The sequence below is a fragment of the Hippocampus zosterae genome, chromosome 15 (genome assembly GCF_025434085.1).
Source record: "Hippocampus zosterae strain Florida chromosome 15, ASM2543408v3, whole genome shotgun sequence".
NCBI classification, from domain to species: domain Eukaryota; kingdom Metazoa; phylum Chordata; class Actinopteri; order Syngnathiformes; family Syngnathidae; genus Hippocampus; species Hippocampus zosterae.
The window spans coordinates 17,152,041-17,161,567 of record NC_067465.1 but is presented as its reverse complement, the minus strand read 5'-3'; positions in this window follow the sequence as shown (position 1 = coordinate 17,161,567).

Below are 9,527 nucleotides of genomic sequence, written 5' to 3'. Positions count from 1 at the left end.
GGTGAGTTCAGCGCTTCTGCTCAGAGGGTTGAAACGAAGAAAAAAAAAGCAAGTGAAAGATTAGAAGTGCCTTTCGTCAATTGTGATGAGCGCATTCTCTCCTCTCTGTTGTTGGAGCCACTTGCTGCGCCCGCCATCTTATTTTACCTTTCTTGGCAAGATGCGTGAATGCGTATTTTTATATGTTGGTACGTCTTTAGTTGTGTCTGTTTGGTGTTTAGATGTATTATTAAATTGTTCTTTAAAGTTATATTAAAGTTCTTACTTTAGTGCGGCGCACTCTCACTTTGCATGCATGCTCAAAATGCACTACAACCTTTAGAGAGTAACTCCATTTGGCCTTCCAACTATCTTGTGTTGTTTTTGGAACAAGTGAATGAATGGCAAAATTTACAACTTTTCCAAGGACATCCATGTCTTTGTCTTTCTGTGACTCTTCCAGTCTCTCTGTTATTACTTGCTCGAGACCAAGTCATACCCAATGTACTCAAACGTTGAAAAGTTGGACATAGGAGGTCAAATCAAAGTCTGCGTCATGTGAAAATAAATCTCTTCTCAATTTGACCCATCACAAATAGCCAACTATCCAAAATGGGGCTTCAAAATACTGAAAGATCAAGCGTTTCTCTCAGCTCTCGAGTGCTGTGGGTATGTGAGTCTACTGAATGTCGCTATGATGGCCTGGAAAAATTGGTGCTATTTCATCTAGCATCTTTCTCATAGTATAGCTGTTTTTCTTTGATCTGGGCAAATGCCACCAATGGCTGGGATACATCCCACCGGGTCGCTGCCAGGATTTTGAGGAGGCGCTCTAAAGCACCCACGCTGCAAAACCCCTCTATACGTTAGCTGTCACGTCTGATTAAAAAAAATAATAAATAAATAAATAAATAAGAAGAAATGACCTGGCTCTTCCACCTTCTCTGCTCGCGCTTCAAGGTTGACCATGACGTGCTCTTAAACAGCCATGAGTGTTTGACGTCTCTTTTAACGGAAAATGCATCTTCATGGCCGTACAAGTCTCTGAATCTCTCAATGGAATCTTCACCTGTCAAAGTTTTAGTGCATTCTGGGTTCCTTGCTGCAATTTCACCTGAAGGCCGAATACCTTCAACTTTTTGGGCGGTAGCAGACGTAGTTTACCAAATCCCCCATCTGTTGTCTTCACTTGATTACCGTATTTTCACGACTATAAGGCGCCATTAAAAGTCTTAAATTTTCTCCAAAATGGACAGGACGCCTTATGGTGCGGAGCGTCCTTTATATCTGCTGAGTTCCAAAATCTGACTGACAGCCAACACGCTGTTTATATAGAGAAAAGGCGGAAGTGACTGTGGCCAGGCATGCGGGAAAAAAGTCGGCCAATCAGGGAAGGGTGGGCGTGTATATATACATATATGGAGAGGGAGAGAGAGAGAGAGAGAGAGGGAGAGAGAGGACAGGCAAGCTAGTCCGCCAATGGTGAAGGGTGGGCGTGTAAGTGGACGCCTCAAGCCAGTACCAACACTTGTATAGAGTGTGGCAATGTGCATTGTTGCAAAACAACTCCGGTTTTGGTTTCTAAGAACCCCTGAAAATAAATTCAACAAAAAGACACGCCTACGAAGCTCAGTTCAAACTTAAAGCCACCGGTTATGCTTTTGGCATGCGTGCCCATCTCACAGCAGCGGTGAAAAAAACAAGTCAAGCAAATGAACTCTGAGCTTGCCGTTATTCCCGGAGGGTTGACTAAAGAACTCCAACCGCTGGACATTGGCATCAACCGGGCGTTCAAAGTAAAGTTGCAAACGGCATGGGAACAATGGATGATCGGTGGCAAACACAACTTTACAAAGAGTGAGAGGCAGCACTTGGCGAGTTATGCCACAATACGCAACAACGAGAGGGAACGCGGCGTTTTTGATGGATTACGGTACTTGCACAATTGTTCAATTCTTTCTACAAACACACGCGCTGCCACCATGTTTCATCTTTCAAGCTTTCAAATGTGGGAAAGCTTCACACGAGAGAAATGTTGACTTTGCTGTTGCTACTCCTTCTTTCCACTCGGCAATGCGTAGCAACTCACACTAGCATGTGATGCATTCAATGACAACTGAGATGTGCAGTCCTCTGCTTCTGATACAGAGGATGAGGACTTTGATGGATTTCTGGGTGATGATTGATCGATAAACGTGAGAACATTGTACGATGGCTAAATAAAATACACCCGAACTCAGTTCTGCTTTCGTTGCCTTTTTAAAAACGTGTTTTTATCTTATCTGTATGTCTTGGCATGCTACCGTATGCTTCAAGCTAACGTGTTAGAGTGCGCGCATGCATGCCGTATGTTTAAGCTGGCGTAAGTTTTACCACTGTAAAACTGCGGCCATTAGTACGATGCGTCGAATAGTCGTGAAAATACGGTAGTTTGAAACGCTGCATTCAGTGCAGACACTCAAGTCACAATTATCTTAGCTGGCTTCTGCTGCCGAATCGCATTGAGACTAATAGACCGCAATGCCATGCAAAGGCCAGTTTAGCATAACAATAGAACCTTCGTTCTGTGTCAAGAGTTACGAGTGGGAGTTTGATTGCTTTGCGCTGTTCATGGATCTGTTGTCAATTGTAATTTGTCGTTGGGATAGCGCGATCGTCGAGTTGAGCGTTTCACATGTTTCAGGGATGTTTGGGCGACTTTGGATCCGCTCTCAGCTTTTTGTAGTCCACGTGGGTCGAAGAGATGAATGCTTTCAGCTGCCATATTTTGCGGGAGGCATTTGAAAGCTTGAGGCGATGCAACTTTGGCATGACGTGGGTGTGCCTTCAGGACTCGCGCACGCTTTCGCTCCTCTTCCTGCTCGTGTACTAGATATGCATTTTGTGTGCATTTATATGCATTTTCTATATGGCTAATCATCATTTAAAGAATCCAATATTTTTTCATCAGCTTTGGTACACTGTATATGATCTTTCTTGAAAAGGCTTGATGCCCCAAGCACATTTTTCACTGACGATGAGGAACATGCAATTTGGTGTCTGTACAAGTTTGAAATGTGAGAGGTGTAATACAGAATAACTATTTTGAAGCGTATACTTAGATATCTATATTTTTCGATGATGTAATTGTCATTTGGCCTGTGCTTGAAACAAATCGGAGCTGGGGGGTTTCTCTTAAGGCTCTGCGGTGGCCCAGTAATCATGGCGAACGGTTCATAATAGGCGGGCAATTTGAATACTCCGCTGCAGCAGTCTTCATAATACTTTGCGGTTATCGTCAACTACAGTATATTCGGTGTAATAAACCGGTGCATTCGGATGATGAAACAAGCTCATGTACCTGTGTCGATATTTACGGAACCAAGGCCGTACGGTACAGTATGTTCAATGCAATCTTGGCTGCTTTGCATTTTTGAAGTCATGGAGAGATGTTTGGTTTTGTTTTGCATTTCTTGAACTTAGAATCCATCATCGTCATTGGGAAGATTTGTGAGTTGTGTTGTGACCACAAATATCACACAGACAGAAATTGGAATGAAACATCGTAACTCTGGAGGAGTTAAATGCAAAATCCAATGAAAAATGTGTTCGCCTGACTGAGGTTGTACACTAACTACAAATGGGTGGTCCAGTGGTGGGGGACTACAGCATTCTTCAAGTCGCCATCACTCCTTGCTACAGATCTTCACAAAATCAAACAATGATGGTTCTTTTATGATGCTCCAGCATTTTTATTTTATTTTTTTTAGCTTTTTGGGCAGGGAAAAAAAATCAGTTAGAATTGTTTGTGTTTTGTGTGTTTTTTGTTTAATAACCTTACAGAGCCTATACAGAAAAAGATAAGCTTCCGTGATTTTTTGTTTTTTGCTGAATACATTAAAAGAAATACAAACGTTTACGACATGTAATTAACCAAATAATAAATACCCATTTAAGAATCAATCCATCCTTCAAAGTGGCCATGATTGATTTGCGTTTCTTTATTTCCTGCTGTTATAAACTTGAAAATATTGCTTGTCCTTTTTATTTTCCCATGTTAATATTCATTGTTGTTTGACTTGTTAGAACAGTGCTCCCTCTATTTGCAACATTTTTTTAACCCAACCTTCTTCAAGTAAACACTGAGCCTTGTATATTGCTTCTTTTCTTGATTCTCTGTGACGTACGTGTCATCATGACTCTTAGATGTTGATTTTTGATAACTTTGAAATATGACACCAACGTATAAATCAAGAAATTCTACATCCTTTTTTTTTTTGCACTATTTGAAGCAAAGGGCATGATGAGTCCATTTCTTCATTTGTCTCAAAAGCTTGTTTGATTTGCGTTTTCATTTCGTTCTTTGTAGCCGATGTACAGTGGACATAAACAACTGTACACACCGCTATTCAAATGCCAGATTTTGTGGGTTAAAAAATAAAACCAAGATTAATCATTGTCAAAGTATTTTTTTTAATTGTAACCAAAAACCTGTACAACTCAATCAAAACGAGAAAGTACAAATAATGAACTGATTACTGGCCGTAATGACTTTTGTCAATTTCGCCAAGAAATTCAACATTAGTTTCATCCATCCATAACACATTTTCCCATATTCTTTTAGGTTTTTAAGTTTTTTATTTTGTTTTGTTTTCATTTGAAACTGAGGTCAGAGTTTGTGGCCACAATTCCTAAAAGTATGTTTGAGGCAAACGCAACAATGCTCGTCAGAAAAATAACGATACAGAAGCATGGTTGTAGCAGCATCATGCTTCGGATCTCAACCCCCCACCGCCCATGCCTCTCCCCACCCAATACCAATATTCAAGTCTTGGAGAAATGATTGGTTGGCTGTCATGCCACAATTGTTTCAAAGGCTCAGGTAATAACAAAACATGACTACATAATAATGTTAATCTGGAAGCATGTGCCATTCACGGTGGAAGCGAATAAAGCAATCACACAAAGCCACACCAAAGGACACGTTAACTGAGAGGGAGCACTGTTGTTTCAGGCTTTTGTTATTTTTGTGTCTCACACTATGCACAAAAAAAATCCTTGTGTTCATCCTTGGTCAGTTGGTCTGTGATACTTTACAAAGGACTAATTTAGATTCTCATGTACAGCCCGCAGTGTTTTCTTCATTCACACAGGTACTCTTTCATCTGTACGATTTTCTCTTGCCTGATATAATGATTTTAAAAGACAATAAAATATTCTGTATATAAAATGTGGTCTGGTTATATCTGTCAATATAACAATAGAACACAATGCAAAAGCCCATTCGAATGGCAGGGCCTTGTGCTTCAAAAAAATTGAAGACAAATACAAATAAGCAAAATCCAACTAGAACATATGAGCTTTATTCAGGCTTAGTCAGAAGCACCGAAAATGTGTGTGCTGACTCCGACATGAGTTTGAATGTCATTGGTTATTTCGGAACATAGCCACATTCCAGTTATAAGCGGGTGTGCACACTTGTGCAACCACATTTACCTCGTTTGTTTTTACTTCCCTCTTGAAAGATTCGAGTTATTTTTTTCAATTAAGTTGTACAGTTTAGAGGTCACATCAATGGTGAAACGAAAAATTGTAAGGCGGTTGGTCCAGATGACATACCAGCGGAGGTATGGAAGTGCTTAGGGGAGGTGTCGGTTGATTTTCTGACTAGTTTGTGTCTAATATTCTATTAAACAACCAAGATTCCTGATGAGTGGAGGAAGAGTGTCCTAGTACCAATTTATAAGAACGGCGATGTACAAAGTTGTAGCAACTACAGGGGGATAAAGTTGATGAGCCATACGATGAAGGTTTGGGAGAGTAGTTGAAGCCAGGTTTAGACAGGAACTGGAGATTTGTGAACAGCAGAATGGTTTCATGCCGAGGAAGAGCACCACAGATGCAATATTTTCCTGAGAATGCTGATGGAGAAGTACAGGGACGGTAGGAAGGAGCTGCACTGCGTATTTGTAGATTTAGAGAAGGCTTATGACAGGGTGCCAAGAGAGGAATTGTGGTTCTGTATGAGGAAGTCAGGGGTTGCAGAGAAGTACGTAAGGTTGGTTCAGGACATTTATGCGAATAGTACAACAGTGGTGAGGTGTACAGTTGGACGGACAGAAGACTTCAAGGTGGAGGTAGGACTGCATCAAGGATCGACCCTGAGCCCCTTCTTGTTTGCTATGGTGATGGATAGATTGACAGATGAGGTCAGACAGGAGTCGCCCTGGACTATGATGTTTGCAGATGACATTGCGATCTGTAGTGAGAGTAGGTAGCAGCTACAAGGAAACCTAGAAAAGTGGAGGTTTGCACTAGAGAGAAGAGGGGAATGAAGGTCAGTCGTAGTAAGACAGAGTACATGTGCATAAATGAAAGGGAGACCAGTGGAACGGTGAGGTTACAAGGAGCAGAGGTGGAGAAGGTACAGGAATCAACAGTACTAGGATCAACAGTACAGAGCAGCGGAGACTGTGGAAGAGAAATGAAGAATAGAGTGCAGGCAGGATGGAATAGCTGGAGTAAAGTGTCAGGAGTGATTTGTGATAGAATGCTGTCAGTTAAGGTGAATGGAAAAGTTTACAGAACAGTTGTGAGACTAGTCATGATGTACGGTCTAGATCAGGGTGGGCAAACTACGGCCCACGTCCCACCTCCAATCTTCGGCGGGACAATCTTCCGGCCCGCCAAAGATTGGTGCACAATTAAGGTTTGATTCCATTCATTTCGTTTGGACTTGTAATGACAGGTAATTCAACACCAGGTGGCGCAGTTACTTCAAGTTGCAGAGCACAGGGAGGGAGGGGAAGACGAAGAAAGAGGGAGAGAGTAATCACCATGGAAGGGAAAGTGATATGTATCTGATTAAACGAAGCGGGTAACAAAGTACGAAACATTCAGGAGACGCCTGGAGTCGGAAAGACTCAAATCTACGAGGCTTTGAAAAACAAGGAAGCGATTCTTACTCAGTCCGATTCTGGCAATTTCCATGCTCAGAGTGAATTGCTTGTGGCTCGAGTAAATGAACATTTCCTAGAATGGTTTGATTGTTATCATGTTAAAAACTTTCAGCAACCTGGACCACTAATAAGCAGTCAAATGTGTAGAGCGTGAGCAACAGGGGGCTCACTACACATCCTTGAGGAGAACCGATGCTGAGTGTGATGGTGGAGGAAAATGTTACATTATTACTGGCATACAAAGACATTGTGCTATCTTCTTTATTTTCTATTTATATTTCTAACTTTTGGCGCGGCCCCCCACAATATTTTCTGCTTCTCATTTGGGCCCCCCGGGAAAATAATTGCCCACCTCTGATGTATACACTATCACGCGATAGTTTGGGGTTTACTTAGAAATGTCCTTTTGAAAGAAGAGCATTTTTTTTCCCAACCACATTAACAACCATCTAGAACAGTGGTTCTCAAAGTGTGGTACTGGTGGTACAAAAGCTCACTCTGGTGGCACTTGTCATTCCAGTTCTGTATGTTGCTGATAACAAAATAATTGTTAAAAATTCGAGCTGTCAGTTTAGTGCATTTTTATTGGCATATATTTAAATGAATTTTAACGGGATTAAAAATTTTCTCGCGAGATTAACGCGGCACACGTCACAAGCGGATGTTACAAGCGGATGTTACGTTGCTCTATAAATACACCAGAAACAAAACAACAAGCGCGCTGCAGAAGTCCACGCCCATGTCTGTTTTGCCAGCCACAGCAGTGCGGACACCGAAAACAGATACTTAACGAGTTTATGAATGGAAAGTTTACATTTAAAAAGTCACCATATTGCTCCACTGACAAGACTAAAGTTATCTGTTTTTCTCTCTCTCTCTGTATCATACAGGTATACAATGTATGCCACTGACGCGATTGTTACTTGTTTGGAACTATTTTGTGTGGAAGGTTACAGTGTGCTGTGTCCATATAAATAGAGCGGGTGGAGCTTCTCTGTGTTCATCTGACAGTGACAGTGCACTACAGTGGTAGCGACCTAGCGAAAGTAAAATTTCTCCATTGTTGTCATCGAACCAAGTGTAGTCATTTGAAATGAGGTCTACACAAAACCGTAGAGAGACTTCCGCGCAAGAAGGACCAACACAATCAACATAGCCTGACTGTGTTAGAGGGAGTGAACCCGCCCCCCTTTCAGAATGGTTTGCTCCTGCAGCACGGGGGAAGTGTTGTGCTTGTTTGTACGGCCGGCAGTTTCGAATACAGCGGCACATAATGAACACTGGTGTCCGGTGTCTCGTTATTCTTCAACAAACATACAGAAACAGACTGCTATGTTGAAAGCAAACTTGAAAAGAAGAAATGAAGTATACAACCATGGTTTAAATCCACTATAGGCTGAGTACTAGTGTCCCTTAGATGTGCACTTTATAATGTTATATTGCTCTGTTTTGATTTCATTAAAAAAAACTGTTAAAGCAGCTGTTGTGTGACAAAATATTTTTTCACCGTTATGATGGACAGTAATATTGTGTGAGAGATTATGTGTGAATAACTGCACCAAGTGAAAAATGTTGATGTAAAATTGAAAATCGAAATTGTTATTTCAGTAAATATTTGCATCTGGCACATAGAAAACTGATTCATGATTCCATGTTGATGAGAGCATTAAAATGGGGGAAAAATAGGACAAAAAATGTAAAAAGAAATTCAGAAACGATAAAAAATGTGTGAGTAATCACAATGAATTTTTTAGTTCATTTTGAGTTAATTATGACAGTTGCATTTTTAATTAGATTAAATATTTTAATTGTTTGACAGCTCTATTAAAAATATAACAATTTGGGTTGATCGACTCGTGAGCACGTCCCCTTCACAGTGCAGAGGTTGTGGGTTTAAATCCCACACCAGCCGTCCCTGTGGAGTTTGCATGTTCTCCCCGTGCCTGCGCTGTGCCATCCACATTCCAAAAGCATCCCAGGAAAGTTGATTGATCATTATAAAATGTGCATAAGTGTAATTGTGAGTGTGAATGGTTGTTTGTCTATGTGTGCCCTGCGATTGGCTGGCAACCAGTTCAGGATGGACCCGCCTCCTGCCCGAAGACTGCTGCTATAGGCTCCAACACACCCGCGAACCATGTGAGGAGGGGCAGATCAGATAATGGCTGGATGCTTATCCATTTTGTGGCTCCACTTTTTTGACGAGAATGTTTTTACTCGACACAAGGCGTTGCTCCGATTCTCTCCCACCGCATGATTGAATTTCACTGAGCTAATGGTGACGCTGTTTACGTCACGTCATCGTCAGCCAACCAATGAGGTCGAAGTGCAAAAACAGGGAAATGCTGGCTGAGAACTTGTAAAAGTTGTCACAGCATTTTTTGCTTCAGTTATTAGTAGTGATTGCAAAATGAACCCCCATAAAGCAGTGAAGCCCAGCAGGGAAATACTTCACACACACTTCGGGGCTTCAAGATGAATCATTTCCTCGACTACGCCATCATGTGGACAGGAAAATGTATAACATGCTTGGTGCAAACAATAAAATGGTGGGTGTAAATCATGTTCTGAATGTGGTAATAGCTGTTATGCTTTTACTTTGAAATCCCT